Source organism: Periplaneta americana, chromosome 3, assembly GCF_040183065.1.
Source record: "Periplaneta americana isolate PAMFEO1 chromosome 3, P.americana_PAMFEO1_priV1, whole genome shotgun sequence".
Taxonomy (NCBI): domain Eukaryota; kingdom Metazoa; phylum Arthropoda; class Insecta; order Blattodea; family Blattidae; genus Periplaneta; species Periplaneta americana.
Genome location: NC_091119.1, coordinates 131,214,993 through 131,233,852, shown reverse-complemented (window position 1 = coordinate 131,233,852; position 18,860 = coordinate 131,214,993). Strand labels below are relative to the sequence as shown.

At 33.2% G+C, this 18,860-nt stretch overlaps 1 protein-coding gene across 3 annotated transcripts in view; it reads right to left on the bottom strand.

Moving 5' to 3' along the window:
• Positions 1-10,505: 10,505 nt before the first annotated feature.
• The window catches only part of LOC138696528 (uncharacterized), an 83,286-nt gene continuing 74,931 nt past the window's right edge, over positions 10,506-18,860 (bottom strand). Inside the window, exons 5-7 of one of the 3 annotated variants that reach the window (XR_011331405.1) lie at positions 12,339-12,412; positions 10,810-10,868; positions 10,506-10,675 (exon numbers count right to left, since the gene is read on the bottom strand). The gene's annotated coding sequence lies outside the window, so the exon portion shown is untranslated. Of the gene's footprint in view, positions 10,676-10,809; positions 10,869-12,047; positions 12,258-12,338; positions 12,413-18,860 lie in introns of those variants that run through there. The other 2 variants (XR_011331406.1, XM_069821616.1) reach the window with 2 other exon arrangements.

Here is an 18,860-nt window from a genome sequence, read left to right as displayed (position 1 = left end):
ACGAATTGTCACCCTATTAATATGCCATTCACGGATAACGACACATGTTTAAAGTTCTTGTTCATTTTGCTTGTTGCAGAAGCGGTGAAAATCCTCGATGGCTTGTCACTAGAGAAGTTAGGAACTTCATTCATACCTCCCACGCTTCCCCACGCCAGATCCCTTTCCAGCTCCTCTGCCAGCTCCCTTGACTCCTACACCAGCTCTGCCAGCTCCCTTGACTCCTATACCAGCTCTGCCAGCTCCCATGACTCCTCTACAAGCTCTGCCAGCTCCCATGACTCCTCTACCAGTTCTGCCAGATCCCATGTCTCCCATATCAGTTCTGCCAGTTCCCATGTCTCCCATACCAGCTCTGCCAGTTCCCATTCCTCCCATACCAGCTTTTCCAGCTCTCTTTCGAGCTCTCATGCCTCCCATGCCAGCTCCCTTATCTACATAACCAGCGCCCCTGCCAGTTTATGTTTCCCTGCGAGCTCTCACGCCTCCCTTACCAGCTCTACCAGCTCCCTTTTCTCCGAATTCAACGTTGCCAGCGCCCCTGCCATTTTGTGTTTCTTTGCGAGCTCTCATGCCTCCCATACCAGCTCTACCAGCTCCCTTTCCTCCAAAACCAGCTGTGCCAACGCCCCTGCCACTTTAAGTTTCTCTGCGAGCTCTCATGCCTCCCATACCAGCTCTACCAGGTCCCTTTTCTCCAAAACCAGCTGTGTCAGCGCCCCTGCCACTTTATGCTTCTCTGCGAGTTCCCATGCCACGTCATCATTGGAGCATCTTTCAGCAGCAGCAGAAGAAGAAGAAGAAGAAGAAGAAGAAGAAGAAAATGAGGAGAGAAGAATGAAGAGTTGCTGGTGCCCCTGTGTAAGATATGTATATCGTGTGCTTCGTAGACTTTTTAAGCGCAAGTAGTTATAAATTTTACGTTTAAGAGCCATTTTCAGACAGATCGCTCTCGGAGTGTTTCTATGTTTTCCTCATTACTTGTTCACAGCTAAACAATTCTGTTACAAACTTTCGTTTTGTTTGGTGGTCTTTTTCTTTATGTGCTAGAAATATGTTTGAATCTCACGCTCTGTCCTTTGGTTCCAATCAATGTTTATAATATATTTTTATCGTTATTTCAGTCATCAGCTTATCAGGTATATTGAAGGTTAACATCCTATCATTTCATGATACATGAGCTAGTTTAAATCACAAACGTTTTCGCCCATTTCGTTGGTCATCTTCAGGTGATTATGTTAATACAATAAATAATACGAATATTTTTAACAATATTTTAGGAGCTATAACATTCCATATTATAGCATAAAGACATGCATGGCAATTCATTGACTATGTTACGAACTTTTAGAAATGATGGAGGAGACAATTATGAACAACTTTCATATAGGAACCTATGTCCGGAAACGTTTCATTTCGTAGTAAGAAAACCAAGATACATTAGTCAATGTAACCAGCTAAATTGGAACTGAAGGCTATCCTTTTGAAGTTTGGTTGTAGACGACTTGTTCCTGTAAACGTTGGTGATTTCTCATAAAAATGGTATAAGTTAGTTGGCATCGTAAATTACATTTTGACTGATTAAACATTGCAACTTGCCGATATGCATTTCATTTATGGAAGTACAAAAGGAAATGGAAGGAAATTTGCAATGTTCAATCGGTCAAAATATCATTTACTATGTCAACTAACTTATACTATCTATATGAATTATCACCAACGTTTGCAGGAACAGGACACCTTTCAGTTCGATTTTAGTTGGTTACACTGACTAGCATATCTAGGATCTAGGCTTGTAACTACAAAGCGGAACGTTTCCAGACATAGATTCCTATAAGAAAGTTGTTCATATTGATGGCCACTATCATCCCTAAAATTTTGTAACATAGTCACTGAATCATCCTGTATAATTTCATAATTAATGAGGGCTAAAGCTGTATATTAAAACAAGAGTGAACTTCAGTGTTACATAATATTATCTTATTGGTTATTTTATGCTAAACACATTTTGCTCCTATTTTTATCAAAGTCACATGGTTAAAAACATGTATAAAATCTATTTGTTAAAACATATTAAATGCACATTGTGTGAGTAAACTATATTCTATGAGAAGATGTATAATATGTCTAAATTGTTACTTACTTACAAATGGCTTTCAAGGAACCCGAAGGTTCATTGCCGCCCTCACATAAGCCCGCCATCTGTCCGTATCCTGTTCAAGATTAATCCAGTCTCTATCATCATTTCCTACCTCCCTCAAATCCATTTTAATATTATCCTCCCATCTACGTCTCGGCCTCTCTAAAGGTTTTTTCCCTCCGGTCTCCCAAGTAACACTCCATATGCATTTCTGGTTTCGCCCATACGTGCTACATGCCCTGCCCATCTCAAACGTCTGGATTGAATGTTCCTAATTATGTCAGGTGAAGAATACAATGCCTGCAGTTCTGCGTTGTGTAACTTTCTCCATTCTCCTGTAACTTCATCCCGCATAGCCCCAAATATTTTCCTAAGCAACTTATTCTCAAACACCCTTTACCTATGTTCCTCTCTCAGAGTGATAGTTCAAGTTTCACAACCATAGAGAAGAACCGGTAATATAACTGTTTTATAAATTCTAATTTTCAGATTTTTGGACAGCAGACTGGATGATAAGAGCTTCTCAACCGAATAATAACACGCATTTTCCATATTTATTCTGCGTTTAATTTCCTCCCGAGTGTCATTTATATTTGTTACTGTTGCTCCAAGATATTTGAATTTTTCCACCTCTTCGAAGGATAAATCTCTAATTTTTATATTTCCATTTCGTACAATATTCTGGTCACGAGACATAATCATATACTTAGTCTTTTCGGGATTTACTTCCAAATTGTCTAAATTATTATAAACTTATAAAGTAGGACGTATTCGTACACATATTATGATACCACGGCAAGGAAAGGTAGGCCTACGGATGATGATGTTTCTATGCTGTACCACTTCTGCTCTGTCATTCTTTTGACCCCAATGAAGCAACTTGAAATATTTTGCGACTCATGTGCAGGGAAAAATAAAAACTATACTGTTTTCAGATTTCTATATTATTTAGTGCACATGTGTCACCGATTTGACTCTGCAAGGGTAACCTTCCCATTAAGAGGCCATTCGTAGATGGAGTCCGATAAAGATATGGGTCTTATTAAACAGAATGCTCATATCGAAGTACCCAATGATTCTAATCAAAGTCTCGAGAATGAAATCGTGTCCATTCACTGCAGTTGAGGCTGGTCAACATATGTTCTACAAGTGGGGATCGTATATGGAATCTCATTATAAGAAGAAATCGCCATTTGGAACACGTCTAATAGCTCAGATTTTTATTGGACAGAAGAATACTTGCACCATTACTATGAGAGAATGTGCATACAACGCAGCCTGGGTGTCAAACATTTCTGTTTACAGAAAGCAGAATATTCCATCATCTGAAATAAGCTATCATACTCATCTTCCAGTATTGGTGACAAAGTTCAATGATCTTCAGCTGTTAAGTCAATTCTGTTGTCCGTTAGCTAAAGCATTCCACAAGAATATCAAGATACAAGCAGACATCGAAGATGATGATTAATTCAACTATTGTGAAAGAGGAGCAAGAAATATTGTGTTAATAATTATAGTTTTATCATTATGTCGGTTATTTTGAATACTCTTTCCTTCTTTATTAGGACTAATTACGGTGATTTATTGAACTATTGTGATTACTATAATTAATTCAGTGATTGTGAAAGAGCAGCACGAAATTATGTTAATAATATTGTGCATCATTATTGTTTAATTATTATTGTTATGTCAGACTTTGATTATACTCTTTCCTCGTTTCTCAGAACTTCGATTATGATGATTAATTCAACTATTGTGATTATGATGATTAATTCAACTATTGCGATTATGATTAATTCAACTATTGCGACTGTGATGATTAATTCAATTATTGTCATTATGATATTAATTCAACTATTGCGATTATGATGATTAACTCAACTACTGCGATTATGATGATTAACTCAACTACTGCGATTATGATGATTAATTCAACTATTGCGACTGTGATGATTAATTCAACTATTGTGATTATGATGATTAATTCAACCATTGTGAAAGAACAGCAACAAATAATTTATTTATAACATTGTCCATCATTATATTTTAATTATTACTGTTGTGTCAGACATTGATTATACTCTTTCCTCGTTTCTCAGAACTTTGATTATGATGATTAATTCAGCTAGTGTGATTATGATGATTAATTCAACTATTGCGACTATGATGATTAATTCAACTATTGCAATTATGATTAATTCAACTATTGTGATTATGGTGATTAATTCAACTGTTGTGAAAGAGGAGCAAGGAATATTGTGTTAATGATTGTAGTTTGATCGTTATGTCGGACTTTTTGAATACTCTTTCCATGTTTCTTAGGACTGATTATGGTGATTTATTCAACTATTGTGAAAGAAAAGCAAGAAATAATGTATTAATAACATTGTGCACCATTATAGTTTAATTATTACTGTTATGTCAGACATTGATTATACTCTTTCCTCGTTTCTCAGAACTTTGATTATAATGATTAATTCAGCTAGTGTAATTATCATGATTAATTCAACTATTGCGAATATGATGATTAATTCAACTTTTGCGTCTGTGATGATTAATTCAACTATTGTAATTATGATATGAATTCAATTATTGCGATTATAATTATTAATTCAAATATTGCAATTACGATGATTAATTCAACTATTGCGAATATGATTATTAATTCAACTATGGCGACTGTGATGATTAATTCAACTATTGCGATTATGATGATTAATTCAACTATTGTGATTATGATATTAATTCAACTATTGCGAATATGATGATGAACTCAACTATTGCGACTGTGATTATTAATTCAACTATTGTGATTATAATATCAATTTTTGTTTTCCACCTGTGCTTATCTTAATATTTGGATTTATATTAACGTTTTCGACACTAGGTGTGTGTCATCTTCAGATATGGGGTCTATGTCATTGTGTGTTGTGAAGACCTAGCTTCTTAATTATGTTGTTGGTTGTTCACTTATGTATGACCTTTCATGATTTCTTAATTTAGCTAAAATTAGTATAAGCAGTGTGTGGTTGGTTGTTATGATTCTGTTAAATTGTATCTTTTGAAAACCCATATAGGACAATAGAAAATTATGTTAAAACCATTATGACACATAAATATAAACAAGTAAAATATATACACTATAAAAACACTGTAAAACACTGTATACACTATATCACTTTTATCACATATATGGTTGGCTGTGTTGGCCTGTTATATCGTTAAAATTGGGTTGTTTTTACTGTTCTTGGTAAAAACTGTCTTTTTGACGTACTTTCACTGATTTTCCATAGTATTGTATGTTGGAGTTTTTGATGTTGTTCAAGTTGACTACTGTGAATCGTGGATGCTGTTATTGAGTACTTAGACGTATATAATACAAGCTATTTTCTGTTGAGTCCGCTGTCTAGTATGGCCATGCGTGTCTGCAACAATTTACTTTATATTAATAGATTGAACTAAGACGATTTTGTTTTTTATTAAGTGGGAATTTATCGCGTAAAAATGTTGTATGGAAAATACTTACAATTTTAGCTGATGTTGGAGTGTTCCTATGTGGTGCATGGCTGAAACTAGAATGGCGGGCTCAATTACAATATTTTCTTAATGTACGTCATCTGGAGTGGGAAGTGGAGGGGGTATTGGTGGGACCTGTGTGGTTGTTGTGTGTGTTTGTTTCGGCGGGAATAATTTAAACAAGTTAAAAAGTGGGTTATTTGTATTGGCTATTTGTTCGTTGAGGAGGGGTCTTCCTGAGTTAAATTCTATTATAATGTGAAATTGTTCCGCGGTGTCTATTGATATTATAATACAGTGAGCTTATCGGCATCTCCAAAATGAAACTATTGTGACTATGATATTATTTCAACTATTGCGATTATGATAATTAATTCAACTATTGCGATTATAATGATAAATTCAACTATTGCGATTATGATAATTAATTCAACTATTGCGATTATGATAATTAATTCAACTATTGTGATTATGATGATTAATTCAACTATTGCGATTATGATAATTAATTCAACTATTCCGACTGTGATGATTAATTCAACTACTGTGATTTTGATGATTAGTTCAACTATTGCGACTGTGATGATTAATTCAACTATTGTGATTATGATGATTAAGTCAACTATTGTTATTATGATATTAATTCAACTATTGCGATTATGATGATTAATTCAACTATTGCGATTATGATGATTAATTCAACTATTGCGACTGTGATGATTAATTCAGCTACTGTGATTTTGATGATTAGTTCAACTATTGGGACAGTGATGATTGGATCAACTATTTTGATTATGATGATTAATTCAACTCTTGTTGTTATGATATTAATTCAACTATGGCTATTATGATAATGAATTCAACTATTGTGATTATGATGATTAAGTCAACTATTGTGATTATGATGGTTAATTCAACTATTGCGATTACGATGATTAATTCTACTATTGTAATTATGATTAATTCAGTTGTTGTGAATATGATGATTAATTCAACTTTTGTGATTATGATGATTAATTCAACTATTGCGATTATGATGATTAATTCAACTATTACGATTATGATTATTAATTCAACTATTGCGATTATGATGATTAATTCAACTATTGCGTTTACGATGATCAATTCAACTGTTCTGATTATGATGATTAATTCAACTACTGTAATTATGATGACTAATTCAACTGTTGTGATTAGGATGATTAATTAAATTATTGTAATTATGATGATTAATTCAACTGTTGTGATTATGATGATTAATTCAGCTGTTGTGTTTATGATTATTAATTCAATTATTGTAATTATGATGATTAATTCGACTATTGCGATTATGATATTAATTCAACTATTGGGATTATGATATTAATTCGACTATTGCGATGATGATGTTTAATTCAATTATTGCGATTATGGTGATTAAATCAACTATTGTGATTATGATTATTTCAACTATTGTGATTATGATGATTAATTCAACAATTGTGAAAGTGGAGCTAAAAATATCATGTTAATAACATGGTGAATCATTACAGGTTAATTGAAATATAGGACTTCGATTATTCTTTCCTTATTTCTCAGGACTTTGATTTTTAAATCATTGTAAAAATTTATATTAACGTGCAATGTTGAAAAATTAAGCAACAAAAACTTGTTTAAAGTCAAATTTTTTTATTCATAAGTTCAGAGCAGGTACCAGTGCAACATTTATATTTTGAAATATCTTTTCCAAGTATTAATTTAAATAAAAGGCAGCGTTTTAAACTTAAAAAGTCATTTTCTCAAAACTTTGTTCTTTCCATATACCCTTCAATTGTATAGTGTACGAAGTTTTGAAAATAACTTTAGATGGAATTTTGTTAATAAATTTTTTGCTTACAACTGCTCTACTGACTATGTGGAACTTAAAGGAAGTTGGGTTGGGGGAGAGGTGGAAGGGGATTCCGGTCATTTATCGGGCATTATTGATCGGTGAGTAGTTTTAAATTATAAACGATAAAGTGGATTTTGAGGGTTTGGAATCTGTTCGTTGAGAAATTGAATATTCTGAATTTGATTTCTGACAGTAAAGTATTCTTCAGCTTTATTAATTAATTAATTGTTGTTAACTATTTTTCTAATTATATTCATCTGACACAATTAACATAAAATCCAGACTTTTGAGATGGGCAGGTCATGTAGCATGTATGGGCGAATCCAGAAACTCATACAGAGTGTTAGTTGGGACGCCGCACCGGAGGGAGAAAGTCCTTTGGTGGGATTGAGATGTAGGTGGGAGAATGATATTAAAGTGGATTGGAGGGAGGTGGGATATGATGGTAGACACTGGATTAATCTTGCGTGGGATAAGGACTGATACTAGGAGTATGTGAGGATGGCAGTGAACCTCCGGGTTCCTTAAAAGCCATAAGTAAGTAAATAACTATTTTTAGGATCTGTAACGTATTATTTATGTTCTTCAGTTCATGGCCTGAGTCGATCAAGTAAGCAGCAAATTTTGATTTGTTCCGATTATTGATAAAATCTGAGTATGTTCCTTGAATTCCATTTTGTTTGTTCCACATTAAGCTTTTATATGCCACTTTGCAAGTGTTCATTTCTTTCTCCCAATTTACTTGTTATAATGCTGTTTAATGTATTATTCGTCTTATGTGTAACATTTGCTTTTTTTATTTTTAAAAGGCTGATAACACTAGTCTGTGATGAAATTTCTGCCTCCAAAGTTTGAATGTTTTTAGAGTATTTGTTAGCATGCTGAAGTCAAATTCGAAGCCAGAAAGTTCCTATGACGTACCATTTCTTTTTTTTTTTCAATTTTCTTATAATGTATTATGACAATATATAGCGTTATTATTTAAACTATAATACTTTAACAACTGTAGTTTTAGTATGTTAAGATATGAAAACCAAATGTATTCAACATATTTTTAAGATGTTTATATTGAAAGTCAAGGATAACAGATGTTTCTTAGCAGATAGAGGGTGCAAGCGTATAAGGATGTTAGGGTGAAATAACGTGCAGCCTTGCCATTATTTTTATTTGTGGGAGATAGAAATGTCAGCCATATCTTGGTGAGAGACTCAACTCAACTCGTCTAGTTCCTCTCATATTTCAATAGTCTGTGTTTCATCTGGAAGCGAAACGAAATCAGATTTTGAAGCTTTATTCTGTAGTAGAAAGTTGAGAGTTTTTAGTTCAGTAAGAAAGTATTTACCATGTCGCATCGAGAATGTATAAATAATCCAGACCATTTTGTTATATAACTTATATAAAATGTACACATTGCCTAAGCAGAGGTGTAATTTTACAGATTTTGTGAAAAAGTCATATCTTGCTCATTTTGGAATCAAACTTGGAGTTCAAAGTAAAGCTTGGGCACCACACAAAGTATATAGAGTATTGATTGAAGAACTTTATCATTGGATCAACGGCAGAAGACTGTTGCTATGTTTTGGAGTACCTATGGTTTGGAGAGAGCAGTCGAACCATAGTAATGACTGCTACTTCTGTTCGTGTGATGTGAAGGGGTACGATTCTAAAAATAAAAAGCAAATGGTGTATCCAGTTATTCAGTCATCCATTTTACCTGCGCCCCATGGGCCTGGTGTACCATTCACTGTGCGACTAGAAAATCTTGAATAGTTTTCATCTGAGTCTGATGTAGAGGTGAGGGAAATTGTGACGAGTGACAGTGACTATCTACCACAGTCGGATGCTGCAGAACGTAGCTTTAAATAAGGAAAGAGACTGTTTCAAGTACATATGTGAGAAATTTCCACTACTCTCTGAAGCAAATTAAAAGAAGATATAAATTTAATGGTCCTGACAAAAGAAAACAGATGTCTGATGCAGCATTTAAAAACACTGTGGATGAAAAGGGGAAAGCAGCATGGATATCTCTCTGTGAATTTGTTTTAAAATTTCTTTGTAACAACAAGGGACCTAATTACCGAAACAATATGGCTAACATGCTTGAACCATACAGGGAACTTGGTTGTAACATGAGTATCAAAATTCATTTTCTGTTTTCTCACCTAGATTATTTCCCCGAAAATCTAGGATTTTTGAGTGAAGAGCAAGGTGAACGATTTCACAAGGATCTGCAGGAGTTCGAAAGGAGATGCCAGGGACGATGGAGCACCAGAATGCATCCTCATTATTGTTGGATGTTAAAGCGTGAAATACTTGAAGACAGAACTAAGAAGGAGTGGTGTAATTTTTTGTGTGATGCATTGTGCTAATTTATACATGCAATAGTGAAGTAAACAAGACTAAAACAAAGCAAAAACACTCTAGTGACATACAGTGGCGGCTCGTGGGTATTGAATTCAGGGGGGCTGCATACAAAAATAAACCATGCAACTTATCTTATTAAAAGATTAGTTCCATGCGCCTTGTCTTGTAGGTTGCAAACTTTTTAATCATCATCTTATTAAAATCCGATATTTCGTTTAACATAGTCATTACAATGGAAAACATAGCTAATGCGGTCAGTCTCTCTTCTCTCATCGTATTTCTGAGATAGGATTTTACTCTTTCCAAACACGAAAAGCAACGTTCTGGTTCGGAAGTTGTCATTGGTATGGTGACAGCTATGCGTAGTAGTTCTACAACTTCTGAAAATGAGGCTTGCAAGTTCTCAGAAGAAACTGCAAGAGCTTTATTGTGTCACTGATATTTCTGAATTCTTGTCTCTGATACAACACAGTGAGTTCCGTTTTTAGTTTGTCTTTATCGAACATTTCTCCTGAATTGTTAAGGTACTGAACTGAATAGACTGTAAATATTATACAGAATTAAACATTGTCGCACTTGTTATACTCACAACATTGAAGAAAATTTATTTAAAACTGCGCGCTACTCAAACTCCTGCAAATTTTGCAGCGCCTGGAAACTCTGGATTCACGGCGAGGGGTAAGCAGGGGGAGGGGTAAAAGTAACGCGCAAAGCATCCGAGACGAGACTGGCAGCTCCAGGGGAGGAAGTGGCTTCACCAATCCGTCCTTGTCTCTGGTTTCTCTCTGGAAGCACCAGGGGAGGAAGTGACTTCACTAACGATTGCGTGCATGTCAATGAGAGCGAAATAAAAAAAAAACAAATTCGAGCCGCTAAATAGAGACTGTATAATAAATGTATTTCACAACATAAAACGAACCATGAGCCACAAATGTCTGGGGGTGCTGCAGCTCCGCAGCCCCCCTTCGAAAGCCGCCCCTGGTGACATATATGAACAACCATGAAAAAGTCTGTGATGAAATTCACATAATTATACAATACATTTAAAGTGATTTTGCAAACAAACGTGACGTGATAGAAGTAAACGGATTGAAAATTCGAATTCTGCACATCGACATTATGTACAGTAACATCACATTATTTACTTCAGGCAACAAACACAAAGTTGAAATTCGCAGGCTAGTGTAATTGATTGTTTATTTTTCCTATATATGTCATGGATGCCCATGTGTATTTTTTGTCTCTTTAGATTCTATGGGTTGCAGAGTAGTGTGTGTTTTATTTTTTTGTGTTCTAAGGCGTTTTTGTATACAGTTTTGTATTATTTTTTTGTTGAAGCCGTATTCTATTACTAATTGTAATATTGATGGCTGAGAACCAGACTATTTCAAGTCCAACTTTTTATAAGAAATAAATCTCTGTTTCATTGTGTTCCAGTTCTTGTCAGCATATATGAGTCGAACAGAACTGTAAATATTCCTCTCCATAAGGTTGCTATGAAGCTTTTTCAATTTTTTTCATGAAGCTTTGAATGTTAGGAGCTTAAAATAGCTCTCCTGAAAAGGAGAAGTAAAATGGACTTGGAACAGTCTGGTTCTGGGTCATCGATATGTAATTACATTCTTTTTTGTAAGATTGTTTGTTTATTGGTGTGTTTATTAACCTGTCAATAAGATAAGTTTGCTGATTTTATATGAGTGAGGGTGGTTTGATATATGGTATGTTATATACCGTAGTTGTGGGTTTTCGAAATATTGTATATGGACTTAGCTCGTTTTATTTGAGGGTTAAATCAAGAAAGTTAATTGACCTGTATTGTTCTTCGTACGTAAATTTTAGATTAGGATGTAAGCTTTTGAACTTATTGACTTTATATGTTGGTTTTGAATTTCTGCCATGAGCGACCCCTTATAGCAGAAATCTTCCTTCAAAATTTAGAAAATAGTCACATAACGAAATACAACAAAACATAATATCATATTCTAGATACGTATACTACACTTTAATAATATGTAACGAAAATATAAACATTCAGATTCCTGCTTAATGTTAACTAAATAAAAATAGGCAAGCAATAAGAAAATAAGACTTTAATACAAAAAGAAAAGGAATAGGAAAATTCATTGCAAATGCTACATGGGATGTTAAGGATAGAGGATGGCTTTAATATGGTGGAAAACCATTGAATTAAAAAAAATACTTTGCTACAAAATACTGTACATTTTGATATGTGAGAAATATATATTATATAAAAAAGAATGCGGATTTATGCTATAACAAAATTTTTAAAGCTCTGGTGCACATTAATTGGATGTTTTGCTGCTAGTCTTGTCTCAATGGTTCATTACTTGTTATGGTGAAATCAATCTGAAATATATTAGTTATTATGTAGAGAATCCTATATGACGCGATGTTAAAATTTATTCAATTGTTGTCGAAAATACTCACATTTAAGAACGTGTGCACTGCACAGGTTATCTATGTTGACATTTACATTAAGAAGATTTGAGACTGGGTTATATCTGTAATGAAATTTAATATCAGAATACTTGGTGTAAATGAATATAATAATTGTATGAACGTACTTACGATGAAATGCGTTTGACGTAGTGACGATGATCTTGCCGACTGATGTGACGCGATATGAAATTATGAAGTTTAAAGAGGAATGAAATGTTTTTATCATGTTCACAGTTTTATGATGTTATAATTTAAACACAACACAGCAGTGCAGCCACAATTTTATGTATTAAATTTTCATACCTGTACATTAATTTTAGATTGCTAATTTCCATAAGTCAATTTTAAGTAGTTATTATTTTCATTATTAAAGGTTGTGATTAATCATTCGCTCCACAATATGACACAAAATGTACAAGATATTGTATGTAAAAAATAGCCTGATGATGCACGAAGGGCAAAAACGTTTGCTTAATTTTAATGTTTTATATTTGTATAGTACACAATGATCACTTACATGGGTAAGTGTCATTGACTTTTTATATTTGTGATATTTCAATTAGACTGAATTAATAAAACAACATTATATTATATTATATCATATTATATTGACTATCTGAATATTTCAAAATGCTTTCTAAGATAATGTACTCTTTAGTTTAACATTTTGAAAACGATTATCAAAGTTATGCCATAACTATGTTAAAGAATGTGGTTTTAGGAGTAAAATGACAAAGAAGTTTTGAATTTATCTTAAAAATGGCTGATTTATATTCGATGTGGTGAACTATAGTGCCCTGGTACTTCCCCCTTCCCCCACAAATTTCTGCCCCCCCCCCCTCTTATTTTAGCAATCTCAAATTTTAGTTGTTGCAGCAACATGCAAAGAAATGAAAAATGACCATCAAATAGGAAGAAATTTCAATTATACAACCACCTCCCCTTAAGAACAAGATTTACATATATTGGAAATAGTCTATGCAGATCACTGACAGTTTGTGCATATGTGTGTATGGGTGGAGGTGGATGTGTATCGGTATATGTGGACCTCATAAAGAAATTCCGTTGCATAAGTGAATTAAACTATTAAATATTTAAGCCAGTATAATTGATTCTGTGAGAATATCAATTCCGTAAGGAGACGGAGATGAGAGTCACTACTCGAAAGTGGAAATTAAAAAAATATATTATTAAATATACAGTTGGTGGGTAGCTGTGTGAACTTTCTCGGAAATCACAGCACACTTAAACTTTCAGATGAGTATAGGAAAATGTATTGTTTTAATAAAACTTATAATTAAAAAAAAATTTTACTATTTTTTTTGAAAATTGAAAAGGGGGAACTCTCTGATTATGGCTCCTAAGTTGTTTCATTGTGTAGTAGCAGTAGCAGTAGCAGTAGCAGCAGCAACAGTAGCAGTAGTGGCAGTGGTAGCAGTAATGGTAGTGGTAGTAGTATTAGTATTACTGTAGTAGTAGTCCTCCTTTGTCTTCCTTCTATCCTATTTCTGATAACAATGCAATACTTGTCTACATTAGTTTTGTTTAGAAACACTCTCGGGTACAATCTAACTAATCCTCCTCTGCTATCATTGCTACCTTTCATTTCTATTATCCCTAATTTTCTGTTTATCTTCAAATATTTTTATCTCTGACTAATATTTACTAATGATCTATATCCCACTCTTTCATCTACAATGCAATATTATATTATTTACCCTATTTTTTCACTGATCTTTTCTCAGAAATTTACGCTTGCATTCAGCCAATGTTTCAATATTCGAATGTTTGAAGTACTTCCTTACTATTACTCCTTCAAATCACTCACCACTTTTCTCTTTCATTGGTACAGCTTTTATGGCTCACTCTGTCTACTTGCATTCATTTTCAATTCCACTCTAATGTACTTCCCAGATTCTTCCTTTCTGTAGTACCATACATAAAACACTCAATATTCTCTACTTACAGTTTCTAATTTACTTTAACTCTCTTTACTACGTTCCTTTTTACTGGTTTATTCTATTCGTATTCCCCTTAACATTTAACACTTAACTAATTATTCCTCAATTTTTCCTCAGTTCCACTTTAGTAACATTTAACGATCGAATTTTCACATTCTTTGTTCAGATAAGGTCGCTCAAATTACACAACTGAAATTTACATTAGAGAAAAGGAAGACTTCTGTCAAAAAGAGGGATTTTGGAAAGGTGCATAGTATCGTCTCTCTTCTGCTAACAACACTATATCATCAGAAAATCTTATGCACTTTATTCTTCTTCTTCTGAAAACTGTTCATCACTAAATAAAGAAAATTTCCTAATGTTACCATTCCACATAGCAACAGATAAATAAATACCTTCGAAATTCATGATACCAAGGCAAAACACAGTTTAGGCTTTTTTCCAAGTTCGCACTATCTGTATTTAGAACCAACTAAAATTAGTTGTACAATTCTGTTTCATTCTATAAGAAAAGGTCTTTCAAAATAAAAGTTAAGTAACTATATTTAGGTATAATAAAACCGTCAAAAGCATATAGTTAATACAATTCATTTTTACAAATTAAATTAATTACGAAGAATAAAGAAAAGAAAATCTGTCAACTTTCCCATTACTTTCATAATTAGTTTCAGAAAACGTACAAACTATTTATTCAACATGAGGACCGTAGTATTTTATAATTTACACAATATCATGCAATATAGTTAATATGCAATAGTTAAAAAATTATCCATGCATGGAGCAACACAGCGAACTCACTGGAGAGGCGTTGCAAGAACCTGATATAGTTAAAAATAAATTATTTACATAATTATGAGAAGAAAATAGCGTCCAGAGATTTCCTTGAATGTTATTTGGATTGCAATTCATTTAAAGTAACTTAAGTTGATAAATGTCTTTGTGATGATTTTTTTTTTTCTGGAGATGAGAATTAAAGGAAACAATTAAAGCACGATTAATATTTACAAATGTAATTTCGGACTACCACAGTTACCGGAAAGGCAGCTGAAACATGTATTCGTTTGAGGGACGCTAATAAAAAATAAATTATTTGGGTTTTTATAATCTGAATTGTTACTGTATTAATAGTTTAAGTATTAATATTGTATGTTACATAACGTTACCCATACCAACTTTATATTGTACAGACAAAATATTGATTGTTATTGTAATTGGCATTTCATTATACTTCTAAAACTTACTGAATAAGTAAAATAACATACTAGATGGCTTGGGCAGATGATAAGAGGCTGATATAATCGGCATTGACATAACATTAGAACAGCTGAATATATTCTTGTCTGCTGTCCAGAAACACAGTTCCCTATTCACATCCATCAGATCAACATGAGTGCACATCTGTGTATGATTTTGAAAATACCAATTTAATTAAGACAAAGTCTAGAAAAATTAAATCTACAGCTACAGTGGTAATCGTAATCACACCTTAATTACAAGAAGATAAAATAGTTTTATAACATCATAAAATTAGTATAATGTTTCAATGTTGTTAAATCATAATTTCATTTTCCAGGTAACATTAAATACTTTGGCATATTATAGTGTTATAGAAGTTCTCCACTATATGAATTATTGTTGTGAACACCGCATATTGCTAACCGAGAGTTAACTGCATTCTGCTATTGCCTTCTCGTGATGTATTTCTGTAGCTAGAATTACCCTCAGTTCGACACACTTCTATTCATTAATATTTGTAATTTTCATTTCGCTACACTTTAAATTACTGTACTTTCTTGATAATTAATCTCTTAGTATTATTTTGTAGAAAATTTTATTGCCACATAATTCCTAGTCAATATATTAATTTTAAGTTCATGTAATCCGGTAATGTGTCCTTACACAATCACTTCGTTGATTTAAAAATAAATTAGAATCTTAACAATAATTGTATCTTTAACAGATATTTTATTCCACTGCACATTTCCTCTATTAAAATTGTAAATATTTTGAAGTTGTGGCAGCAAGGGTGAGCTGCATCTGTTCTAAGTTCTGTCAGTGGAAGTCAGTGGCGGCTCGTGACGTAAAAAGTGCGTGAAGTAGTTTTAGGTTCACTTCTAATTTTATAACAACAAAAATTATGTATAGACCTATGTATATTAAATACCGGTATATATAAAAATACGTGTCTTTATGACGATAATAATAATAATAATAATAATAATAATAATAATAATAATAATAATAATAATGTAATCATAAATTAACGGTAACAAATAATTAATCATAGCAATTTTATGAAGACAAGTTCAATCCTTCTGTTCATGGCAGCGAATTTATGAGTAACATCGTCGTGAAAAGGCTGATTTTTTAATAATTATGTGCACAATTTGCTTCTGCATGGAAATATTTGCGAGTGACGAGAACCTTTGTTGTGACATGGAATTAAGCAACTACACTAGTTTTTAGTGCGATTCTTGGAAGAAAAACTTCTTTCCGCGAACAAACTTGTTAATAATCAACCCTAAATCTTTAAAGCACACTGATTTTATGAACAAATATTATTCTTAATTTAAAATAGACCTAATAACTAATTTAATAATAGTAGAGAAAATAATTTATAATGCACACAATGGGATCTTTATGCGTACTCGCTCACGAAATCGCGGCAAATTTAACTTTACGTATAGGTTACAGTAGTACCTAGAACACAAACACCATAACCAAGTTTTCAATTCCTCTTACATTATATTTTCACTTTTCTCAAGACTCGTGTTTGCTTCTTTAGCAGAACGGTTAAAAAAGTTATAAACATATTCATTTAATATATCTTTTCTATGGGAGAAATTAATTTCAACACTTTTAAATTTCTGTAATTTTCACTGTTAGAGATGGATACCTTGTTTAGTCTCTCTGTCGTTGATTGGCGGAACGTTATGAATTCGTCTCCTCTACTATTTCACGTCTGACCCAAGCCAAGAAAAACTCTTGTTGCGGGGCGAGGAGATGTAGGCTTGTTGCTATGGTAACCATAGCTGAGTGAAACACTAACAGGAGAAAAATTGAACTCCACCGGCGCAGAACGTATCGGAGTCTTGTTGCTACCAACGAGCACAGAATGCATAGAGTAGATATAAACAGCTTGGAGGTGAAGCCGCTTTTGTGGACAGTCGCCATTATGATGCTACCAAAACATTGAGCTCCCGGTTAGCACATGGGCAGTTGATTGTGATGTTGCATCGTTGTTTTAATTAATAAATTAACTAATTTCAATATGCCTACATGTTCTGCGTATGGCTGCACAAACAGGTTTCCAAAAAAAATTCCTGGAATAACTTTTCACGGGTAAATATGCATGTGTGAAATGTACTTATTACCGGTAGGCTAGATACGGTAATGAATGATTTAGCCTAAGTTAGTCGGTTAGATTCGTATTGTTCACGTATTTGTTTGTTAATTGATATTATTGTAATTAATTTTTATAATCACGAAATCAGACATGCTTTGCAGACTTAGCATTTACGAGCGAAGTTAACCTAACAACCCATGTTGGAAGTTTGTGTCGAGTGCTATAGAAAACTGGTGTACCGAGGTTTCTCTTAAACCGAATGCACGTATTCGTTTGATGAAGAAAAAGAAATAGTGTATTAATATTATTGTAATTAATTTTTATAATCACGAAATCAGACTTGTGCTTTACAGACTTAGTAGCTTCATTAACTCGGTCGTGAACTGACTTGACCCACTTGGTAATAAAACTTCACTTTTGTTCGCCGTTATAATCTAATTATATACTATAAACGAAGAGCCTATCAAATATTATATGGTTAAGAGCATTCCATTTTTTCTCTAAACAAAATCGGGACATCTATACGAAATACTGGCAAAAGGAAGAGAATGATAATTTGCGTTAAGAAGCAAGTTTCATTATTAAATCGAAGCAAATGGATCAACCTATAAAAGTAATTATTATAGGGTAGCATTTTTATTGGACTAGTAGCAAAATAAGGTCAAACTGTTATTTTCCTTTTTTTATCATTATTGTTTGTTCAACCTTCCAGATTATCTATTAAATACCATACTGCAATTTGAAGAGCTGCCAATTTAAATAACCTGTATATATGTGATTTATCGATGACAGTTTCGTAATTTTTGCTAAAAATACGTGCATAGCGAATCTGTATTACGAAACAAACAAGAAAGTGTGAGTCCTGCAAGAAATTAGGGACATATGGAATTCTTATTATCATAAGATCTTCTATAACGTAATAGCTATTTTGCAATGTTTTGGTAGCAACAAGATGGCGTCAGGTCCATCAAACCGGCTTCACTCCGTCCAATGGTATTAAGATGCTAGTGTCTACTCTATTGTATTCTGTGCTCGTTGGTTGCTACGGTAACCATAGCAAGCGAAATAGAAAGTCACAATGGAGTCGCCGGCGCTATGTTGTTCTTCAGCGCGGCGCGATTTTTGAACTTACATATACATAAATATCATAAAATCAGTCGCGTTGTAATGTATAGTAAAAGTAAAGTGAATTTTTCAATTTTA